Here is a 23745-nt window from a genome sequence, read left to right as displayed (position 1 = left end):
GTGTTACACAATGTATTCCCTTATCTCCAATTAGCATGATGTACATCATTATGACATTTATTGTAAATGAATAAAGTACATATTTGATTCATGTTATTATGGTGTGTTTCTGTGTAATACGCTTAAACAGGACACATATGAGACTCGTGTTAGTTCAGAATCTTCAAAACCGTTGGATAGACCTGTGGAGATTTATCCTACCAAGGCTGAAACTGATGTACCACCAAATTGGTTGGGGTGACTTGTCTCAGCTGTCAGGGTGAGACATTTCTTTAACGTGTTCCATTTTGGTCATTGACGGAAGAGAAATATTTATTGAATTTTTCAAAAATAGAAGGGAGGTTTTTACTAAAGTGAAACTGTAGGGGAGGTTTTTATGATTGTTAGAAACTTCAGGTGTGGTTTTGTATTTTACCCACAAGGTTAGAGAGAAAACCACAAGACCAAATACTATGTGAGGCCGAGGTCCGAGGTTTGAGGAGCTACTCAAACCACAAGACCATCATATGAAGAGCCAGAGAGGAACCTACTTAAAAAGATTAATGAGATAGTGAGGTTGCAAATCCCATATGGCTACAAGGTCATAAATCTGACAAGGCTGCATGGCATTCATCCTACAAGGCTATGAAGTCGTGGATCCTATAGGGTTGAAAATGACAAACTCAACCTCCTTATGAGAGAAAACCCAACAAATAATACTATTGTCAACCCATTTTAGGGTCATTTACTAAGACACCCCCTATATTTTAACTGATGTGTTTACTGAGACCAGCCCTTTAGTTTGCCTCGATTACTTAGAAATCCATTATAGTTTTAGTTTGTAATTGTATTAGTTATTAATGATTCTTTTAGATGAAAGTCAAAAACCATGCTAGAAGCTCCCAAAGTTCCTAAAGCAGCATCAACAGCAAATGGGTATATATGTGGCCAACCGTTAATTCATAATAGTCCTGAGGGCTTCGACAACATGAAAATTATAACTCAATTAGGAAAAAGAGAAAGCTATTTTGACATTTACATAGCCAAGTGTAAAATCCTCACGAGAATGCTAAAGTATGGGTGAGAATTTGGAAAAAAAATCTACATAAAACAACTTCCTTTCTGAGTAAAAGTTATAGAACATATATGATTGTTCTTTGTGTTGAATATTTCTAAGAAGTTTGTTCTTGAAGTTTCTCTCCTGCAAATCCATTTTGGTTGTAAAGATTCTACAGATGCACCTTCATCACCATCTTGCAATTTGCAAATGATTACTTAATTTTTGCAAAAAGTACTTCCATCTTGCCTTTAAATTATAGATATTCTATAAAATTTTGTTGGTGCCTCTGTACAATGTCCAAATTTTTCTGAATCTACGCTCAAATCAGAATATTTAGATTTACCTAATTCATATGAATTAAAATATCTATGGAATATAAATTCACACTCTTTTTAAGAATTTAAACCTCAACCCATGGAGATGTTATAATTTGCAATTCTCTTAGAGATGATTTGCAGTTTTATTTCAGTCAAAAGGCATTATGGCTATTGAAGTGGAGTGGTAATAATTAAGGCATTCGTTGATATCCTCCTTGAGAAATGAGAAGTTTGCTATACCCTAGATTCTTGAAAGATCATCTTTTTCTTTTTTCCAAATTAAAAGAATGGGACCGGCTAGGTCTTTTAATTTTTGTCACACTCTAAGGGGAGGACGTTCTTTTTTTGGATTTTGAGAGTGGGAAAATTGGTCAATGGGAATCCCTTTGATCAATGGAACTTTTTCACCTATGCCTCGATGCATCCAATTCCAAATGACATTGCAAAGCTTCTTAGAGAAGACAACCAACAACTTCTCATTCTTTGAATGGGGTAGTGCTTTTGTTTCTCTTAACCTTATGTATTAACAACGGGACCCGTGCACTACATGGGTTTTTTTTATAAGAAAATTTGAGGATGGAATTCTATGACATTTCCATTTAACTGGTAGCCATCTATGTTCAATTCAAGTATTATTTATTGGGTTATGTCTAGTTTATCCAATCACAATATAAATTATGCTTTTGTGAGAATGGTCAATTTCCTATTCTCTAGATAAATTTCTTTTCTTTTTTGTCTTAATGCTAATTTATTATTATTATTTTGAAAAAACTATTAATTTTATTGGTTTAATTTATTATTATTTTTGTATTAGTTTTAGGTAAAATAATATTGGAAACTTCAAAGGAAAACACCAAACCTATCAGACTGTCAGTTCATCTTTGTATTCAAAACATGGAAAAAAAAAGGAAGAATGACGGTTCAATACACGGTCAGAATTTGTAGGACCAAAGCACTGTTGGGGTTGGTGCCAACTTGAGATTGATGCCTATTCACGGGTGAGCATGGGTGCATAGAGTGTGGGTTATTGCCATTTTGAATGTTTATGACTATGCATTAAAATCAGAAATCTGCATTAGGCCTGTCCATACTTTTCCGAAAAAAAAAAAAAAAAAAAAACCATTGTGATGCCAGTGACTCCAAATGGTCCACTTGCACCAGCTTAATGATAATTAATTTGTCCTTTCCTCTCAAATATTGTTTGTTTGGTCTATTTTCAAAGAAAAGACCAAGGATAGGTGATAGGTCTTCCCAAAAAGACAAGCTTTTTATTTCATCCGGAGATTTGAACCTAAGCTTATCCACGTGGTCATCATGAGAGAAGCACATTTTCAGGTGATGTTTTCAATTGATTTCCGTCACTGGCGTGTTGGTGTTTCATCGTGGGTAAGAGTGTCAATTGGACTGAATTTGGTCCAATCTGATCCAGTCCAATGTGAGTCCATTATAAATGAATCAGTAGGTGTCAATGGATCAAATTTGGATCATTTTGGACTGGACTGGGCCGTCTAGTAACCTGTTCAAATTTGTTTTAATTATCCAAATTTGGTCCATTGACACCTATATTCTTATCTTTTACCAATGGATCAGATATTGACTCAATCCAACCCAATCTAATATAAATTCAATATGGATGGACCATGTCCAACCCAATCCAATAAATACTTTGGACTGGTCTAATTCATATATCTTATTGGTCTGTCCAATCCACACAAATTGAATTTGGTTTGAATGGGTCCAATCCAAAACTGGTCCATTGACACCCCTAATCATGGGGACTCGGGAGATAGCAGGAAATATGAACATTGTGATCATAGACATGCTTTAGGAACAAGAGCAATGAGGCCATGACCTTGTGCTTTATGTGTTGCTTCTTTTACTTTGAGTACACTATTGTCACTAGAGGGCTTTGCATTTGTGGACAGTTGAAGAAGTTCATGTGGTTGGGTTTTGATGTTATTGCTCGGGATGAAAGGGCAGGGTTCCTAGGAGAGGATGGGGACAGATCGACCCATGAGGCCATGACCCATTGACCAAACGTTTATCCCGTTTAAGTGTCACAACATTTTTTGGCCCTTTTGGTCTTATTGGGTCTTTGGGGGAACTGATCAACCCAAGCCCAATGCACTCTACAGCTAAGTTCTTTGTTAAGTTCAAACTATATATTGGCATCCAATGCACTCTACAGTTCATGCTTAAAGTGGCATGTAAATGAAGCATATTCTGAAATTCGTAGCTTGTATATTGGGTTTGAGACTTTAGGTCATAAGTATTTCGTTGTGAGCATTACAATAATAGCTTGGGAGATCTGTAGATGTTGCTGCAGCCCAACACACCCAATACATAATACATTCTTCTCATCATCTTTCATGACTTCAACATGATTATCCAACGCTCTGTGTTTAGACTCCAAGTGCCAGCCATTCCCATATGTTCCAAGGAGTGGCAGCCTCATGTTCCACGGAAGAATTAATGGCGGCCAATGGTAGAGTGGCCTCACCAAGCACCCCAATCGTGACCTGAAGTCTACAATCCCTTAGATTCAAAGCCAACTTTGCAGACCAGACAACAACCTCTTTGATTCAATCTTCTTTACACGCGAATATAGAAAGGATACAAGAAAAACTTTACCAAATTCATTTTCAAACAAAACCCAAAATTACACTCTGTTTCACAGCCGTAAAAGCATGGATTTCTGGATGATAAGAACAATATTAACGACACGAATAGAAAGAAGAAAACTTACCCAAATTCCTTCTTGAACAAAACCCATAACAACCCATGTGCCATTTTGCTGTACCAGGCGCTAGTGGCACAATCCGATTTACACCTCTACTCACTAGTGGGGCGTCCCAAGAGATTATAGCTGATTTGGATTCTGCGATCATTGGGCTTGCGCTAGGAATGGCAGAGTCTGTCCATATAGTTTGGACTTCAGAAAAAAGGTTCTATCAGGGCGAGGCATGTGTTTTGGGAAAGATTCTACTTGTATACTCTAACACCCCACAAATTAGAAAAGTATTTGTAAATATGACTCAATGAACAAAATGAAGTTTAGACATGACAGAATATGCACACCATAAGATCAAACAGACTACTTTCTTATAATGGTGAAAATTTAAAAACCACAATATCTTTCAAAGGTAAAAATATGTGATCATTTGTGGAACTCCATAAGCCAAGTGTGGTAAGCACAACAAACAATTTCACATTTAGCAAAACCAGAGCTTATTGCCAAGGCCTCAAACTCCTTATACGTCCTCTCTTTTCCTCCGGAGAAAAGAGCTAGCATGACTAAATCATATTGGAAGGCAACCTTAGAGGCGTTACTATTCTCTGGAGCCATTGGAAGAATTGATTCCACAACAATCACTTTTCCCGATTTTGGTAGGGCTTTCCAACAGTTGTTCAAAAGCTTCAAGCAATGTTCATCACTCCAATTGTGAAGTATCCACTACAAATATCAAGAAAACTAGAATAGTATTTCATTAAATAGAACAACAGAAAACAGATATTTGAAACAAAATGTAAAGGACTGATTCATCCCCTATTCTGAATTAGTAATGAACCAATATTATGGAGCCATTAAATCACAAAAGAATAGAACAGAAAGTACCCTGGCATAACCCTGTGCATTTTAATTTCCTAAATATATACCCTGTCTATAATTTGTTACCTATGATTGAAGGGCCAATGAAGTAATGGTCTTCTAGAGATCATGGATTATTATTATTATTTCTTTTGATAAGTGATTAAATATGGCTAATCTGCCTAATATGATGAATAACCCTACAATTTAGTTAATAAATAAACAAAAGAGCTAATTTACCTTCATAAAAATGGCTTCTCCTCTTGGGACACATTCAAACATATCCCCTCCAACATGTTCCACACCTGCCGCATAGTTATAATTATTCTATTAGAAATCTATAAACAGAAGTTATATTTATTTTTTCTAATATAATAATAATTAAATCAAGACAAAGAAAGCTCTTACCAGCATAGGATGGAGCTTCTGCTATGACATGAGGCAAATCAAAACTGATACCTTTGATCTGAGGATACTTGGATGTAATCATTTCTAGGGTGGTTCCAGTCCCACCCCCCACATCAACCACCTCTTTGAGACTCTCAAATCCATTGTATGTGTCAAGCCCAATTCAGTGGCTCGAGCTCGAGCTCAAGCTCGAGCCCAATTCAGTGGCTCGATTAATAAACGAGCTAGACTAGAGCCTACTAGAGCTTGGCTCGTGAGGCTCGTGAGCCGGATCAAATATATATAATATATATAATAATATATATAATAAAATTATATAAAATAATATATATATAATAAAAATATTATAATTATTAATGATTACAATTTTTTATTTTTAAATATAAAATAAATTTTTTATATATAATTTTTATTTTTATAAAATATAAATAAAATATATAATAAATATTTTTATAAAATATAAAACGAGCCAAGCCGAACTGAGCTCGAGCCTGGTACTATTCATCTCGGCTCGGCTCGAATCCACCCCTAGTGCTCATTAAAAAGGCAAATAGGAAGTGGCATATGTGTATAGATTACACCGACCTAAAGAGAGCTAGCCCAAATGATAGCTTCCCCCTCCCTAGAATAGATCAGTTAGTAGACGCCACCTCGAAGTTTAAGATGCTAAGTTTCATGGATGCCTATTCCGGTTACAACTAAATCCAGATGGATCATATAGACTAAGAGAATACTACTTTTGTAATTGAAAGTGGTCTATATTGTCACAAGGTTTTGCCCTTTAGCCTTAAGAATGTCGGGGCAACCTACCAACATATTGTAGACAAGATTTTTTTCTTAATTAATAGGAAATAAAATTGAAGTTTATGTTGCCGATATGGTAGAAAAAAATAGGTTTTTAAACTCCCACATTGTTGATTTAACCAACATATTTAAAGTTTTAAGAAAATATGACCTGAAGCTCAATCTTAACAAATGTGTGTTCAGCGTTACATTGAGTGAGTTCCTTGGTTATATGGTTAAACCCAACATGGAATCAAAGCCAAACCTGAGAAGATCCAAGCAATCTTGGATATGCAACCTCTGAGGTCGGTGAAGGAAGCCCAAAATCTCACTTGTTAAGTCACCACCCTCGACCGCTTTATGTCTAAGTTGACAAGGCAATACCTACCCTTTTTTCAAGAAATAAAAAAAGCCAAAGACTTCCAATGGATCAAGGAGTGCCAGCTCGCTTTTGATGAACTTAAACAGTACCGCGTCTCGTCATTGTTATTGACAAGGCCCAAGCTGGGGGATGAACTTACTGTTTTACTATCAATAAGCAATAAGGTAGTCAACTTGATACTGTCCCTAAATGTAGACAAAGTGCAATGACTTGTTTACTGCATAAGCAAGGTCATACATGTAGCCAAGACTAGGTACCCTAACATAGAGAAGCTTGTCTTTACACTTATAGTATCAACTCAGAAACTATAAGCCTACTTCCAAGTGTACATCATTGTCGTCTTCACTGATCAACCTCTCCACTAAGCCCTATAGAAGTCTAAAGTCTCAAGAAGACTGACAAAGTGGGCTATCGAGCTCTGCGAATACGACATTCGGTTTGAGCCGCGCCTAGGGATCAAGGCATAGGTCTTAGCATATCTTATTGTAGAATGTATGTTCAGCATGCCAGCCTTGGAACCGGATAAGCCAACAACAAGCTTGGAGGCATTCACTTCCATTAAACCTTCATTCGGTTGGGAAGACGAACCCTAGATCCTCTATGTGGACGGCTCGTCTAATCAAAGAGAAAGCGGAGCTAGACTTATCTTGCTAAATCCAGACAAAGTGAAGTAGGAGTACACACTCAAATTTGGGTTCCAAGTGTCGAACAATGAAGTTGAATATGAAGCCCTCATCATCGATTTAATTCGAAAACTAAACCGATTAAGTGCATTTTCCAATTCGGTTTTCTCATTTCAATTCGATTTTTTTGGTTTTTCGATTTTTCATGGACACCCCTAACGACAATGGCGGCCACCACCGTTGTCCTTGCCATCATCGTTAGAAGGGGCGAATAGAAAAAGCATTGAAAAAAATGGGAGATGACTCTGATGTACTTGTGAAGAGAAGGGAATTTGTGCCACTTGATTTCCATACACCTATCTTGGTTTACACTAGGAACGATGATTTCGAAGTTTGTCTTCAACCCACTCCTCAATCCCAATGCAACGACTTGGTTTTCTTCAACAATTGGAAGCTTGAGCCATGACTTAAAGTAGAGGCTGTTGTTAAAAGAACTTTGTAGATGTTAGAGCAGAATTTCCTTTCCTTTTGGTGGTTATATAAGGGAGATAGGTACGCTAATTTTTTGTTGCATACTATTACCTTTACTTCCAAGTTGTGATTAGCATTTCCCCTTCAATTATTTGTATCTTTTTTAACGTGATTGTTAATTTTTATTAATATTATTTATTAATCTTTTTATTGTGTCTAAATTTTTTTATTGTTAAAATATTTTATATTATTTATTGTTTAATATTATTTCTTATTTTTATCAATAATGTTTATTTATCTTTTAATATTATTTATTTATCATTTTATTATTTTTAAATTTTTATTTTATCATTTCTTAAAATTTCAGTTTTTTATTATTTTATGATATTTTCTATAATATTATAATATTTTAATCATTTTCATTTTTTGTTTTTTAAATAATAATTTGATGGGTAAAAGATGAAATGCAAATTTTCCATGAATTGCTTTTATAGATTTTTTGTCTTTAACATCAAATTTATTGAACTATTAAGAAGAAAAAGTTTGAATTAGAAGTGGTTTCATTTGGGCAGAAGTAGACTGCATCGGTAGTTAATATGCCTAGAAAAAATTTGCATCATAAGACTTTATTACAATTGACAAGCCTTTATCATGTTAATTTGACAATAAACCTTTAGCATGTTAATTTGCAAGGATAGTATAAGAGTGGTGAAGAAAATCAAAGCAAGGCTGGATAGTCAGGAGACCCAAAATTAGTCTCATGTAGTAAATTGGTATTAATTAAAAGCATTGATTCATTCATCCAATCAAATTTTCATGTCAACTATGTTGTACCTTTTTATATTTTCTCTCAAATAAATCCTCTTAATTCGTAGAGATTTCTGGTGAGGGTATTTGACAATGTTTTCAACTTGTCTTTGATCGGAATGGTTGAACCGTTTAAAGTGTTACTTAATCCCTTTTTCAGTTCTAGTATTTTGAAAACAAAAAGTTGACAAAATCCATTAACCCATTTGATCCCGTTACTTGGTCATGAGTTATATACTATATGTATATCTAAATTTTAGAGTCCATAACTTTGCACTCAATTGTCTAATTGGGTTATTTTAGTTAATGTTTTGAGATCTATACATTCTAAAGATCCTAAGGAACATAGCCTTGCTAATTTTGCTGAAAAAACCTTTTTTAACCTCAAATCCCAATTTCTAGCACTTCTTCATTTAGAAAATAAAAAATTGAAAAAAAAATAAAAGTTAAGACTAAAATAAAAAATAAGTCAGTTCAGCCATAGACCATAGTGGACTGACTTCATGCCATATCATGCTGTGTCAATGCCCATGGGTCGTGCTTGTATGGTCCATTTTGTCATGTCATGCGATACTAGCCTGTAGGCGTCAAAACCCAAGCCTGGAATGGTCCACTCTAAGAAATAGGCATCTCGGTCCAGCCATAACTATTCCGTCAGTTATGTGCAGCATGTGAAACCACACGCCACTTTAAACATTTCAAAATTCCAAAACTAGTGCCTGATGATTAATAATAATAAAATAGAGCCGTTAATAACAAATAATAGATTTTGTTCACTTCTATATATACTATATTATATATTATTCTTTCTAAACCTGATGATTAATAAGAAGTCAGTTTTGTTGTTGTTGTACTAAAATTTTACTAGACATGGTAACCGTGGTTAACAATAGAGCTGCTCACGGTTTGCTTTAACTGAATTAGTAAGATCGGTTTTTGAAAAATATTAATGCTAAGGAAACTAGTTGTGATAATAAAAGATCAGAATCACAAAAAAATATTTGGCAGATATTCAAAAGAAGAAGTGCTCGATTAATACGTAAATGGCACTTTTTTATAAAATTTTTTATTGAAAGGCTATACATAGATACCCTTTTATGTATTATTAATATTCCCAGAGTCAATGCACAACTTTTCCTTGAATCAACAAAAAAAATTATTGATAAATACATTTACAATGATGAAACAAATCAAGAAGGAATTGATGAAACAAATGAAAATGAAAATACAATTCATTTTATTTCGACTATAAAAAAGCCGCCTTTTCATATTAGTAATAGTAATAAGAATTCACAGATTTCTTGTGACCTATCCTCCTAACCGAAGCCAACTGGTTAACCATTTGACTGGTTGAGCTAACCACCAGTTTATTAGTTCATCAGTTTTTTGGTTTTCTTATATTTATAATATAAATATTTATATTTAATTAATAAATGTATATTCATTTATAATATACATAAATATATATAATATATGAATATATATTTATTAATCGGTGGATTCAATTAATCGCCTATCTTTTATATTAATTAACTAAAATCAAACCGATAATCAAAGTTTTCAGCTTGATCCGGTTTTTCATGATCACCCCTAGTTAACAACATTTGACTAGAGTGTATATTTTTGAGAGTTCAAAATACTCAATTATCGCATTTTGAAGTTCAGGGTACTTATATATCGCTACCCCAAAGTACATGGTAATTATATGTAATCTACCCAAAAGATAGGAATTGTAGAGGTTTCAATAAATTTTGTAAGATATTTCTACCGAATGGGTTACGTGGATGAAGTAGTGAATGGCCATGTATGTGGAGATGAAGTAGTGAATGGCCATGTATGATAGATCCACCGACATCTTGTCTTATTTGTTGGTTGGATTTTTTTTCAACTTAACAAGGACAAGGATGTATTATTGTCTGTGTATGCTTAAAGGAATCTTCAACAAAGTGCTCTAGTTGCCCCAATAATCCTAAGCTATAAGCCATTTGTATATGTCTTGGACAATGAGACTGGACATATATAATATAACCTTGCATGAAAACCATTTTGTTTTTTTTTGTTTTTATATTTGAGTTAGGAGTAACAGGATTCACAATAATAATGGGTGGGTTTAACAATAAATGCTGTTAGGTAGGTATTATTTCAGCAATTCCCCTTTCTTATTTTTTCCTAGGCATCTAGAATGGTAAAAGTTGACTTTGGTTTTTGTTCATGCTTAGCATTTGGAAAAGGTTTATAAAGCTTTCACTAATGGTTAGGTATTTTTTCACTATTACGCTGATTTGATGTCTAATGGCGCCTAATTGTCATAAACGATTATAATTATTACCCTTTTCGATTTTACAAACAAATAAAATACAATCATCGAATTAAAAAACATAAATAGAACCAATCGCATAGATTAATATAACTTTTAAAACCATCCAAGATATTTGTTAGAGTCACGCATCATTAATTGATTGTCTATTTTGTTTGTTATTTCGTCCAAAGGTTACACTGTGGAGTATACAAATGATGAATGAGACTCATCATGGGAGATCTAGGTGGTGATATCTCAACTATCGAAGTGAGTCTTCATGCGCACCGATGCTAATCCAATTGACCCTCTTAAACTTTCAAATTCTAACACTTTCCCCCCTCCGTTAACATACGTTCATGTGTTTGTTAAAAATTTCTAGATCCCCAAATTATCCTTCTTAATTTGTCGGACTATTTTGCCCTTTCCCTTATATATTTGTATACACTTTGCATACATTTCTTTCTTTTTATTCTATCAATCAAATGAGCAAAACAAAAATCAGTTTATCCTCTATTTGAAAACACTTAAAATAATAATTTATTCGAATATGAATTAATTTTAAGTGATGGGACCCCACAATAAGCGAAAAATAAACACTTATTTATGAGCGACAAAATAACGTAAAATAAGTGATTATTTTGATAATAAACACAAAGAATAAGCCAGAATTGGTTGGCTTTTTTAAGTGCTTGTTCCATTTTAGCTTCGGATTTTAAGTGCTTTAAGCTCACCCAATGTGCCTAATCGTATCCCGTCTTGTCTTATCTTGGATGAGAGAAACATCTTATTTTGGCGAAAGGATGCTCTACCTTGTTTTGATTTTTAAGGACATAATTGAGATTAACCCAGGTAAAATGGTCCACTTGCAGAAGCTTAGACCGAGTTTGGAAAGAGTGTAAATATAAATTTTCACCTTTCATAGTATAAAAACATACAAAATACAAGGTTTTACACTCTACATTTTTGTAATTTCCTTCTACTCCTTCCAAACTGAACCTTAGTGATAATTTGTGGGTCGTTCTCAAGTATAAATTGCTTGGTCAATTTTGAAAGGAATGACCGAAATCAGGAAATCCTGAATCTGGAGAGGGAAAGCTTAGCCACAACATGGAAATGAAAATAAACCAGGTCGTGCCGCCTGCGGACCGGCACGATGGCACATAGGTCATGCTAGGGCCGACACAGTCGTGTGGGTCATGTTGGGCCTGGGGTTTTTGGTCTGTGAGCCAAGCCAGCACGGCACAACCAAGCAGGCCGTGTTGCCCATAGCCCATGTGCTGGCATGGCCCAGCATGACCCACACATATATATCTATATATATATTATTGTATATAAGCAATTGTATACCTCAAAATTAATATAAAATTAAAATTTTCTTTTCAAATTTTTTAAATAAATAGCATTGGCATGATTCATGGCCCGGCCTGGCCCACAGCACGGGCTTGGGCCGTGGGTCTTGCCGGGCCAACCCCCATGTTATCCTAGGGGAGGACGGCAAGGCCCATTTTACACCTCTAGTCGATCTTACCCATTCTAAATTGGGCCTAGATATGACTTTAGGCCTGCAAGTTTGGGTTTGGGCCCAAAACACCAGGCTTGATATTTGTTCATATTCTCTTTTTTATCAAGTAATAGTGAGATCTCTCATTATTGTTGGGTTTTGAGGTCTTTTAATGTAAATAATTTTTTATTGAATACAAAAAAAAAATCTGTTTTCAAATTTCCGTTGGACTCAGGCTCAGGCCTAGCCTTTGGGCTTTATTTTTTGTGTACAACCTCTAACCTTGTGATCAGGTCAAATGGGTAAATGGTTCAACTGCAAAGCTCAATGGGTCTTTGACTAAGTGAATAAATCAATGGTTTTTTACTGATTTGCAGGTTTTAGGAAAACCAAACCTAAAAGGGGGCTATGTGATGGTTTGAACAATTCGACCTTCTGAGCTAGGGCTCTTGCTCTTGTAATGCATAGATCACGAAAAGTACCTAAAATAAAATAAAAAATAGATTACCCAAAAACTAAGCAAAAAGTTAATTATGGCCCTTGGAAGTATTGGACCAAAGGCCTAGACCCAAACCAAGCCCAATGTTGTGCTTTTAGCACCTTGAAACATATAGATAGCAAAAAACTACCCAAAATAATAAAAAAAAAAGATAACTCTAATTGGACAACTAGGTGCAAAATTATGGCCTCCAAAAGTTTATATACATAGTAATTTAAAAGTGATAATTAAAAAAAAAACGAGTGGTTATATATACAAAACTAGGACCAGTTCATTAGTTCCTAGGTTGGATCAGTTTTGGCCAATTTTTTGGAGGAAACAAGGTTAGGGGTTTGATGGATCTAGCTAAGGGTTCAGTCATGGTTTAACTATAGTCTAATTAGTCGGTTTGGTCCAGCTTTTTAAACATTGTTAGTGTATATGTGTTTTATTATATAAAGAATAAACTATATAGACTTATTTTAATTTCTAAGCTTTTATAAATAAAAGAAGATAAAAATTATATTTTGAGGCAAAACGGAGTGTTTTGGTAAAACGGATAAGCCAAGGTGCCTTCACGCCATGGAGCACATGGATCACGAAAAGTTATCCAAACATTAAAATATTTAATCGGTGGATTCAATTAATCGCCTATCTTTTATATTAATTAACTAAAATCAAACTGATAATCAAAGTTTTCAGCTTGATCCGGTTTTTCATGATCACCCCTAGTTAACAACATTTGACTAGAGTGTATATTTTTGAGAGTTCAAAATACTCAATTACCGCATTTAAGTTCAGGGTACTTATATATCGCTACCCTAAAGTTGTGTCTCTCTTTAGACATTCGTTATACCTTGAATCTTTCTCACAGTACTGAAATAAGGTCATTCCATGTACCTTATGGAAAGGAACTCCACCTTCCAATATAACATCTCTCAGCTGGTACCTGCAAGCAGCGATAAAGTTGAGATAGAATCTAGTGTTTTTTTTTTTTTTTCTACAGAATGCATGTCACATAAGGAGTGATGTTGGTGGTGGAATATTGTGCCCAAATCAGAGATCATAGCTCGGCAAGTAAGATCATACCAGCTATTCATGAGCAACTTGTTCTGATGCAGTAGAAGCAGGGTCGAAGAGACACTCCGTCCTGGCTGTTGGTGAAAAATTTGCAGACAGGAGCCAAGTCATAACGCCTTTCAACTTGGTCATTGTCCCGTTTGACGAGAGAGCATTTAAGAACAGAATAGCTCGTCAGTAGAGACAAGACACGGTCGAGCATGGTTGCTGCATCTGGGTTTTCAGTGTGAAGGTGCAAGGCAATCTCTGAAGCCGAGAGGTACGCATCAGGGCCAGCTCTAGATATGATCTCGAACACATCTAGTTCTGTAGTGATTTTCAAGGCTATAGGAAGCACCGAAGCACTTGCCAATTGCATGGCCGCCAATATACAGTTTTCTTCTTCTTTCTCTTCATTTGGGGTTTCAAAGTGATTACTGATGATTAAAGCCATACTCACTGTAGAGCAGACCTAGAAAGAAAGCTACACAGTTAGAATGAAGATAATCCCTCTCTCACGGCTCACAATCTCACTATTTATGAGATATATAGAGGCTTGTCCATGATACTAATCACATGTGATGTGAACGCGTGATGTGATTTATAGTTTGATGGCAACAACTACCACCCATTAGGTAGGCTTCTACCTAGACTTTTGTTTCTTTTTTTTTTTTTTTTTCTTTCTTAGCAACGAAAATATCTTCTTTTTTTTCTTTGGTTAACAGAATTTCACTCCACAAGTAAGAAAACAACAGAAACACCAAAAAAGCAAATTACTTACTAGTACTACTAACTACTTCATAGCAGTGCAACTCACTCACCGGTCAAATTCCATCGACACTAGGGCATTACCCTCCCTGAAATCGTTAAACCTATTGAATAATCAGTTAACGGGATCAATTCCGGTGAGTCTATCTTCTCTTAGGCTTAGCCTTTTCAATGTGTCGCACAAGAGCATGCATTGTCAAAAGACTCTTAGAATGTAAAATCATTTTGTGTGTTGAGTTTGAACAAAGAAGATATATTGACTTCGACAAAAGAGGAGAAATTGATTGGGAAGGAAGGGTCTGGGGAATGTTTATAAGGTGATTCTGGGGAACGGAAGGAGCTGGCGATAAAACACATGGAATTCAAAATCCGAGGGCCAGAAAATCCAGAGTAGTAGAACGACAATGTTGAAGAAGAGATCAGGAAACCCATCGGAATTCGACGCAGAGGTGACGACTTATCTCTCTGCATCTCTCTGCGATCGTGTCAAATGATAGTACTGCTCACGGCTCTGGCTGCAGAGCGAGATGGTGTACTGGATCTCCGATACGAATTCGAAGGTCCAAATATGTATTTTAAAAGATGTGGTGTGGGAGTGTGCCGAGAAGATGTGGTAAAATAGGTATTTTAAAAAGATGATCATCTCTTTCACTTGTTCCGTTTTGGTCATAGTAGAATACTAAAAGATGCGATGTCATTGGGACACCATCATCAAGGCCCAAAGAACACAAGGTCAGGAGGGTGAGGCTGGCTTGCAAGTTAGAGAGAAAACCACAAGACCAAATACTATGTGAGGCGGAGGTCCGAGGTTTGAGGAGCTACAAGGCAGAGATGTTAGAACCATCATATCCATTATAGTTTTAGTTTGTAATTGTATTAGCTATTAATGATTCTTTTAGATGAAAGTGTAAAATGACATTTTTGACACGAATGCAATCAAACCAAATTAATAGTTGAAAAAGAAAATAAGGGATTTAAGCCTATTTTCTTTTGAAGAGTAGAAACCGAACCGTTGAATGACATTGGATAGTTGTCCTTTTCCACAGTATTCAAAGTCTAAAACCATGCTAGAAGCTCCCAAAGTTCCTAGAGCAGCATCAACAGCAAATGGGTATATATGTGGCCAACCGTTAATTCATAATAGTCCTGAGGGCTTCGACAACATGACAATTATAACTCAATTAGGAAAAAGAGAAAGCTATTTTGACATTTACACAAGAAGGCTAAAGTATGGATGAGAATTTGGAAAAAAATCTTCATAAAACAACTACCTTTCTGAGTAAAAGTTATAGAACAAATATGATTGTTCTTTGTGTTGAATCTTTCTAAGAAGTTTGTTCTTGAAGTTTCTCTCCTGCAAATCCATTTTGGTTGTAAAGATTCTACAGATGCACCTTCATCACCATCTTGCAATTTGCAAATGATTACTTAATTTTTGCAAAAAGTATTATTCCATCTTGCCTTGAAATTATAAATATTCTGTAAAAATTTGTTGGCGCCTCTGTACAACTCAACGTCCCCAGTTGTGTGCCGACTGAGATGTAGTTGCCCGAGGCATAGCTGGTTGGGTTATGCCTTGGCATCCCCAGTCTTGTCACGACCGAGGTGTAGTTGGCTGAGGCATAGCCATACGGGTTATGCCTCAGCATCCCCGCTCTGGTGCCGACCGAGGTGTAGTTGCCCGAGATCTTTCGTTTCCCGAGTTCTCAACCATGGGATGCTTAGTTTCCGGTCTTAGGAGCCTTTGGGGCCCTTCTAGGGCTAGCCGTTTCCCAGCTAGCTCGAACGTTAAGCTGGAGGAAGTGCGGAGTTTCTCAACCGCCCTCAGGCCTAGGTTGGCGGGGGCTTTCTTCCTCCACGTTTAGGCTCAGCCGTTGTCAATTGAGTCGGGTAGCTTAGTTGGTGATACGCTACTGAGCTGGGCGTAATGGGCTCAACCATTCAGGGACAACCGGAGTCAACTCATTTGTAGGTGCGGCTCACCATGTGTATGTGTAGTGTGTGCGGTGGGCTTGTGCGCACCTTGGGGTCAGAGCTGTAGCTTAAAAGGAAGGAAACTTTTATTACTTGCAAGTCTACTAGTAGTACATCCTGAGATTTCCCGAGTTCCAACTCCTCAATATTGGTCTGCCATCCTGGTTTTCAAGCCTGTAGGTGCTGGGCCCAGGACCATGGTGACTCTATACGGCCCTTTCCAATTTGGTCCAAGCTTTCCTTCTCCGGGCGCGGGTACTATGACTTTGTAGAGGATGAGGTCGCCATCCTCTACTATTGTGCAACCATCCTGACATATGCTCAAACCCGGGCTTCCTTGATCAGGTCTTATTCGGCGCGGAGGTCCTCGTCGTTCTGGTCTCCATCGAAGAGCTCGGTCTGGAGGGTTGGAGAACCTATCTCTACAGGAACCATAACCTTGGCCCCATAGGTCAAGATAAAGAGGGGCTCACTAGTGGTTGCCCACGGAGTAGTCCTGTATTCCCAAAGTATGCTCGGCAGTTCCTCAGCCCACCTCCCCTTGGCTTGGTCTAGCCAGGTCTTCAGGCCATGCAACAAGGTTCGGTTGGTTAACTCGGTCTGCCCATTGCTCTAGGGTAGGTGTACAGCCATGGTCTGATGATCAATCTTTAGGTCGGAGCAGAGGGCTTCAAACTCTCGGTCGGTGAACTGTGTCTTGTTATCTGTGATGAGGATCCATGGAATACTGAATCGGCAAACAATACTTTGCCAGAAAAAATTTCAAGCATTATGCGCAGTAATGCATGCTAGAGCTTTGGCTTCTACCCATTTGGTGAAGTAATCCACCGCCACCAAAAGGAACTTCTTCTATGAAATTGCAGTGGGAAAGGGACCGAGGATGTTCATCCCCCATTGCATGAATGACCACGGGCTGGTAATTGGCTTCAGGGGAACTACAAGCTTGTGGTGGAGATTAGAGTGTCGCTGGCAACTATCGCATCTCCAAACCAATTGAGTCGCATCCTGTTTCATCATCAGCTAGAAATAACCTTGCCGGAGTGCCTTGTGTGCTAGCGTGCGTGCGCCAGATGGTCTCCGCAAATGCCTTTGTGGATCTCCTTGAGGACGTAGTCTGCCTCGAATAGGGAGAGGAATTTCAGGTAGGGGAGAGTATGTGACCAGCAATAGAGTTGACCCTTGATAAGGCAATACCGGGCCGATGTGTGTTGGAGTTTCTTTGCTTCTGTCCAATCTTTTGGAAGTGTGCCTTTGCGGAGGTACTGTGTTATAGGGTCCACCCAGAATGGGTAATGTTGTACCAGGAGGACGAGGAGAGTTATCTACGTGATGTTCGATTGGGCCAGGGTGTCCAAGTGTGCTGATTTGCCAAGGTCAGTTCTTAGGGAGCTGGCCATCATGGACGTTCTCGTCTCAAATTGTCTATGGATCTGGTTAACTACTAGTTGAGAGTCACTGAAGGCTTCTATTCTCAAAGCTCCCTGGTCTAGGGCGAGGCGTAGCCCGGCAATCATAACCTCATACTCAACCTCGTTGTTGGATGCTTTAAACTCGAACCTGAGGGCATGCACTAATATCGTGTCATCCGGGCTGAGGAGAATAAGATCGGCTTTGTTGCCTTGTTGATTGGATGAGTCATCCATGTGTAGGGTCCATATTTGCGACGGCGGGGTAGGATCCTCGGTGGTGAATGCACATTCGGCAATGAAGTCAGCTAGGGACTGAGCTTTGATCACAGGTCGGGGTGCATACTCAATGTCGAACTCACTAAACTCCATGCTCCATTTGATCAAGCAGCCATATGCTTCCGGCCTTTGGAGGACCAGCCTAAGCAGCTGGTTAGTGAGCACTCGAATAGTGTGGGCCTGAAAGTATGGTTTGAGCTTTATTGCTGAGGTGAACAAAGCTAGAGCTATTTTCTCCAAATTAGAGTATCGGGTTTTTGCGCCACCAAGGACTCTACTGGTATAGTAAATTGGCTTCTATACCCGGTCTTCCTCCTTGACTAATACTGAGTTGATGACCTCAACCCTGACTGAGAGGTAAAGCAATAGCTCATCCCCTGGGCTCGGCTTAGTGAAGAGAGGCAGCGAACTTAGGTACTGCTTTAGTTCTTGAAAGGACTATTCACATTCCTTGGTCCATTGGAAGTCCTACGGTCGTTTGAGGGCTTTGAAGAAGGGCAGACACCGGTCCACAAATTTGGACATGAACTAGCTAAGGGCAAATGTTCTACCGGTGAGCCGTTGTTTATCTTTGTCGGTTCGAGGGGATTGCATGTCCAGGATGGCCTGTATTTTCTCTGGGTTTGCCTCAATCCCCCTTTGTGTCCCCATGAACCCCAGGAATTGACCAGAGCCGACACCGAAAGCACATTTCGGCAAGGTGCTGGTCGGCCTTCTTGCTCTTCACTAGAATGTTATCGACGTATGCTTCTACATTTCGGAAGAGCTGATCTTTGAACACCTCATTCACCAGCCTTTGGTAAGTTGCGCTGGCATTCTTGAGGCCGGGCATGACCGTGTAGCAATACAAACCACGGTCGATGATAAAGGCTATTTTCTCCTGGTCATCGGGATGCATTCGAATTTGATTGTACCCTGAGAAGGCATCCATAAAGGTTAGGAGTTCAAGGCCCGCTGTTGCATCAACAAGTTGGTCGATCATTGGTAAAGGAAAGTTGTATTTGGGGTAGGGCTTGTTTAGGTCAGTGAAGTCGATGCATATTCTCCACTTCCTGTTGGCTTTTTTCACCATTACTACATTGGCCAGCCAGTCAAGATACTTGACATCCCGAATGAATCCGGCATCAAGTAGCTTTTGTACTTCGTCTGCAATCACCTTCCACCATTCTGTTGTGAAATTCCTCTTCTTCTACTTGACAGGTTAGTAGGGGGGTCAACATTCAAACGGTGTGTGATGACTTCGGGGTTGATCTCCGACATATCTGTTGTCGTCAGGCAAATACATCGGCGTGGTCTCTTAGTAGCTATACAAGTTCTTCCCATAGGTGGTCATTTAAGAGCGAGCCGACCTGGACTCTCCTCTCGGGGTCTCCTTCGTTAAGCGGTACATGGATGAGGTCTTTGACAGGTTGAACACGACGTGTCCTCACCTCATCTCGGAAGTCATAAGCTTCTGTCATTCTGTGGCCGGACGTGGTCCTCACCAGGAGAGTTGGTAGAACTGCCACGCAATTATTTGATCTCCATGTGCTACCCCTATATCATATTTGATCGGGAACTTCATAGCAAGATGGAATGTGGAGACTGTAGCTTGCAGAGCATTAAGGGTTAGCCTACCAAGGATGGCGTTTTACGAAGAGGGGCAACGAACCACAGTGAAGTCCACCATGGTCGTCGTAGTAACGTCACCATCTTCAATCAGTAAGGGAAGAGTTATTCTCCCAATGGGCAGGAGGGACTCCCCAGAGAAGCCCATTAGGGGACTGTTGACGGGGGTGAGGCGCTTTTTGTCCATTCCAAGCTTTTCAAGCGCATCCTCGAAGAGTACATCAGTAGAGCTACCCGTGTCAACCAGGACCCGTCTTATCTCGAAGTTGGTCACCTTGGTCGTGATGACCAAGGCGTCGTCATGTGGGGTCTGAACCCCCCAGAGATCACCATCAGTGAATGTGATGATCTGGCCGCGCATCTTCTTGTGCCCCGATTGTCGATCTTGCACAGTCATGCATACTTCTTGCACCCCGAGCTACTCTCCCCTCCTGCAGCGATTCCACCTGATATGATGTGAATCACACCAACAGGGGGAGCTCGGGGCAGCGATCAAGCATCCTCCGTGCGCTGTTCTTCCTGTGTCGAGTTCTTGCTCTTAACAAATCCGTCGAGGTATCCGTGCCTAATTAGATCTTCAATGTGGTTGCGCAAGTCGAAGAAGTTCTCGATGCCGTGGCCATGATCTCTATGGAACTCGCAATATTTGTTGTGATTCCTCTTGTTGCTTTGCGTTTTCATCTTCTCGGGCCAATGAGCATAGTTACGGTCATAGATTTGCCTCAACACTACAGACCACGGCAAATTGAGCAGTGTGAAGTTCCGATATGTTGGCAGGGGTGTCTGTGGTTTGTGGTCGGGTCAGCGGTCTTGCCTCTTATAATCTCCTCCTCTTGTCGGGACTCTCTTCCTCAGCCCGTAGTTGTGTCTGTGCTTCTTCTGCAATGATATACTTTTGTGCATGGCTTGTCAGTGTAGCCAGGGTTTGTGTAGGGTGTTTGGAGATGGAAAAGTTGAATGGGGATAGGCGGAGGCCATGCTAGATAGAGGTGACAGCCACGTACTGGTTCAGGTTCCTAACCTATAGCGCTTCCTTATTGAATTTGGCCAGGTAGTCCTTGAGGGACTCGTTTTTCCTCTATCACACCTGCATGAGGCTGGCTGAGGTCTTCTAATGCTTTTGACTCATTGTGAATTGAGCGCAAAACTGGGTCTCTAGTTGCTCCCATGACGCTATTGAGCGTGGGGGCAAAGAGGAATACCAAATTAGGGCTGGACCTGCGAGAGTGGCCACTAAGGTGTTGCACATCAAGCCCTCGAAGGATCCGTGCAACATTAACTGAGCCTTTAATTCTTCGACATGGTCGGCGGGATCAGTGTTTCCATCGCACTTGTCAAGCGGGGTGTCTGTGGTTGGCAGGGGTGTCTGTGGTTTGTGGTCGGGTCAGCGGTCTTGCCTCTTATAATCTCCTCCTCTTGTCGGGACTCTCTTCCTCAGCCCGTAGTTGTGTCTGTGCTTCTTCTGCAATGATATACTTTTGTGCATGGCTTGTCAGTGTAGCCAGGGTTTGTGTAGGGTGTTTGGAGATGGAAAAGTTGAATGGGGATAGGCGGAGGCCATGCTAGATAGAGGTGACAGCCACGTACTGGTTCAGGTTCCTAACCTATAGCGCTTCCTTATTGAATTTGGCCAGGTAGTCCTTGAGGGACTCGTTTTTCCTCTATCACACCTGCATGAGGCTGGCTGAGGTCTTCTAATGCTTTTGACTCATTGTGAATTGAGCGCAAAACTGGGTCTCTAGTTGCTCCCATGACGCTATTGAGCGTGGGGGCAAAGAGGAATACCAAATTAGGGCTGGACCTGCGAGAGTGGCCACTAAGGTGTTGCACATCAAGCCCTCGAAGGATCCGTGCAACATTAACTGAGCCTTTAATTCTTCGACATGGTCGGCGGGATCAGTGTTTCCATCGCACTTGTCAAGCGGGGGTTCCCGACATCCTGTGGGAGGTACCTCGTCCACAATTTCTTGGGTGAAGGGTGACTCCTTGGCCATGGGCACGAGTGGTGGCACCGACCGATCTTCAACTGGTGTCGTGCTTCTCTAGCTGCGCACTAACTCCTCTAAGCGTTGGCAGAGTTGTTGAATCTTGTCATCCCTTTGGTCTAAAGCCACAGTGTGCGTCGCCCTTTCCCTCTTGGGGCGCACTACACAGTCCTTCACGGAGCTGGACTCGGCAACGGAGACCACGTGAAGTGGCATCAGTCTGTCGAGCCTCTCTTTAGCCAGGATCTACGGATGGAGGGGGCCGACCTTCTTGTTGTATCTTGCTTTTCTTGGTTGGGCCGCGCTATGCCCTTATCTGCTCGGCACACTTTGGGGTCCTCGAGATGAGGACCATCCTTCGTGCATGTCTTGCTAGGGGGTGCTATGGGTCCAAGGTTCTCTGTCATTTTGAAGATCTTGTCAATTTTTTCTTGCATTACTCGGAATTGCTCAGGATCAATCGCAGTTGGGGGCTATGGAATTTCTTGATGTGGAGAACTGCAGTGGCGAGACTCCCAAGATGGGGATCGGCCTGTTGAACGCTCGGACTGGTTCTTGGGCATCTTGGTCTCTTTCTTGATTGCACGGTAAGAAAAGATTTTTGGAGTGGCTTTTTGTACTTTCCCACAAACGGCGCCAATCTAATGCTGCTCAATCCGTGGTGGTGCACAAACTGAGGAGAGCAACCAAATAGTCCTTCCTGACAGGGTGAGGCCGAGCTACAAGGATGAGACCGTGCTTCAAGACCTGTGATCAAGAAAGAAATCAGAGGCCCAAAGAGTTATCTCTGGGTAAGTACTCCGACGGTCAAGTCAGAGTGCACTGCTATTTTGATTGCAACACAAAATTGTTTGCACTAGTATAAAAATGCATGGGAGTGCAAATGAAAACAATGCATATTTTGATTTAATTTTGTTTGGCACTTTATTTTATTCTGCTTCACATCTTATTTTACTTTATTTGAACTACAATCAAAGAAAATAAGGTAAATTTTGAAAAAAAAAATCAGAATTTTCACCCAAATCATTTGCACTGCTATAACTTTGCATCAATACTAATTTATTTGCCTTGCAACCAAACACCGCCTTAGGAACAGAAACAAAAGTAATCAACTAAAATAGTTTATGAAATAGGACAAAGGGCATGCATCCAACCACTCATTTGAAGAGACCAAACCCCACTAGGCAAGAAGATGAGAAAGCCTATTCAAGTCTCGTTTAACAAAGAACAAAGAAACTGAAAGAACTTGGGCAAGGTTTAGATAGTCAAGTAACAAAAATATTATTTACGACGCTGCCCTTCCTGTTGTCAATACAAATTTCATGCGTAAATTTGGAGCACAAAAGTTAATGTGGATAAATTCAAAGGAATTGAATTTTTTTTTTCAGAAATTTAAATGGGATACAGACTCACTTTTTCTTGGCAAAGAAAACCCTTTGATTCTCTTGCCTTGGACGAAAGCTGAAACTGTGACTAGAACTTGCAATTATGAGAAGCAAGCAACGCCCAACCTTGTGTCAATGAAAATTTACTCATGCTCAATCAATGATTAGAACGTAAACAGCTGAAACAATGTTCTTGCTTGTAGAATTGACAGAAGCCCTTTGAATCATGGGAATTTCACGAGTTGATGTGGCACGAAGTTGTAGCAATTTCGGTGCTTCGGCAATTCAAGAGTTGGGACCTTTCTTCTTTTTTCCTTGATCCTAGTGCAGCGCATTTCCTCTCCTTTTTCAAAAACAACGGAAGCAGTAGTTGAAAGGGGGGAGCCGAATGGGAGCTTCCTCTTGTTTTCTCCTCTAATTATAGAGGCTCACCAATAGACGATGAGTTGGTTTGAAATATTTGAATTGACTTGAATGGTTTCAATTCAATTCATCACCATTTAATGTTAATTGAAATGGGGGCACTAAATTGACATATCGGTGATCATTTTGTTGACCTAATTAAGGTAATTAAGTCATTTAAT

General features: G+C 39.4%; 1 pseudogene across 1 annotated transcript; it reads right to left on the bottom strand.

Annotated features, from left to right (window-relative positions):
- Positions 1–4438: 4438 nt before the first annotated feature.
- LOC148791468 (esculetin O-methyltransferase-like) lies at positions 4439–14225 on the bottom strand (annotated as a pseudogene). The gene is made up of 5 exons (XR_016075995.1): positions 13787–14225; positions 13543–13646; positions 5354–5560; positions 5186–5250; positions 4439–4810 (listed from the first exon to the last, which is right to left on the bottom strand). The product of XR_016075995.1 is annotated as an esculetin O-methyltransferase-like (transcript).
- Between the last annotated feature and the right edge of the window lie 9520 nt (positions 14226–23745).

This window comes from Nelumbo nucifera, chromosome 5, assembly GCF_055504915.1.
Source record: "Nelumbo nucifera cultivar China Antique chromosome 5, China Antique-T2T, whole genome shotgun sequence".
NCBI lineage: Eukaryota > Viridiplantae > Streptophyta > Magnoliopsida > Proteales > Nelumbonaceae > Nelumbo > Nelumbo nucifera.
Note: the sequence above shows the minus strand (reverse complement) of the source record. Positions and strands in the feature narration are given on the sequence as shown.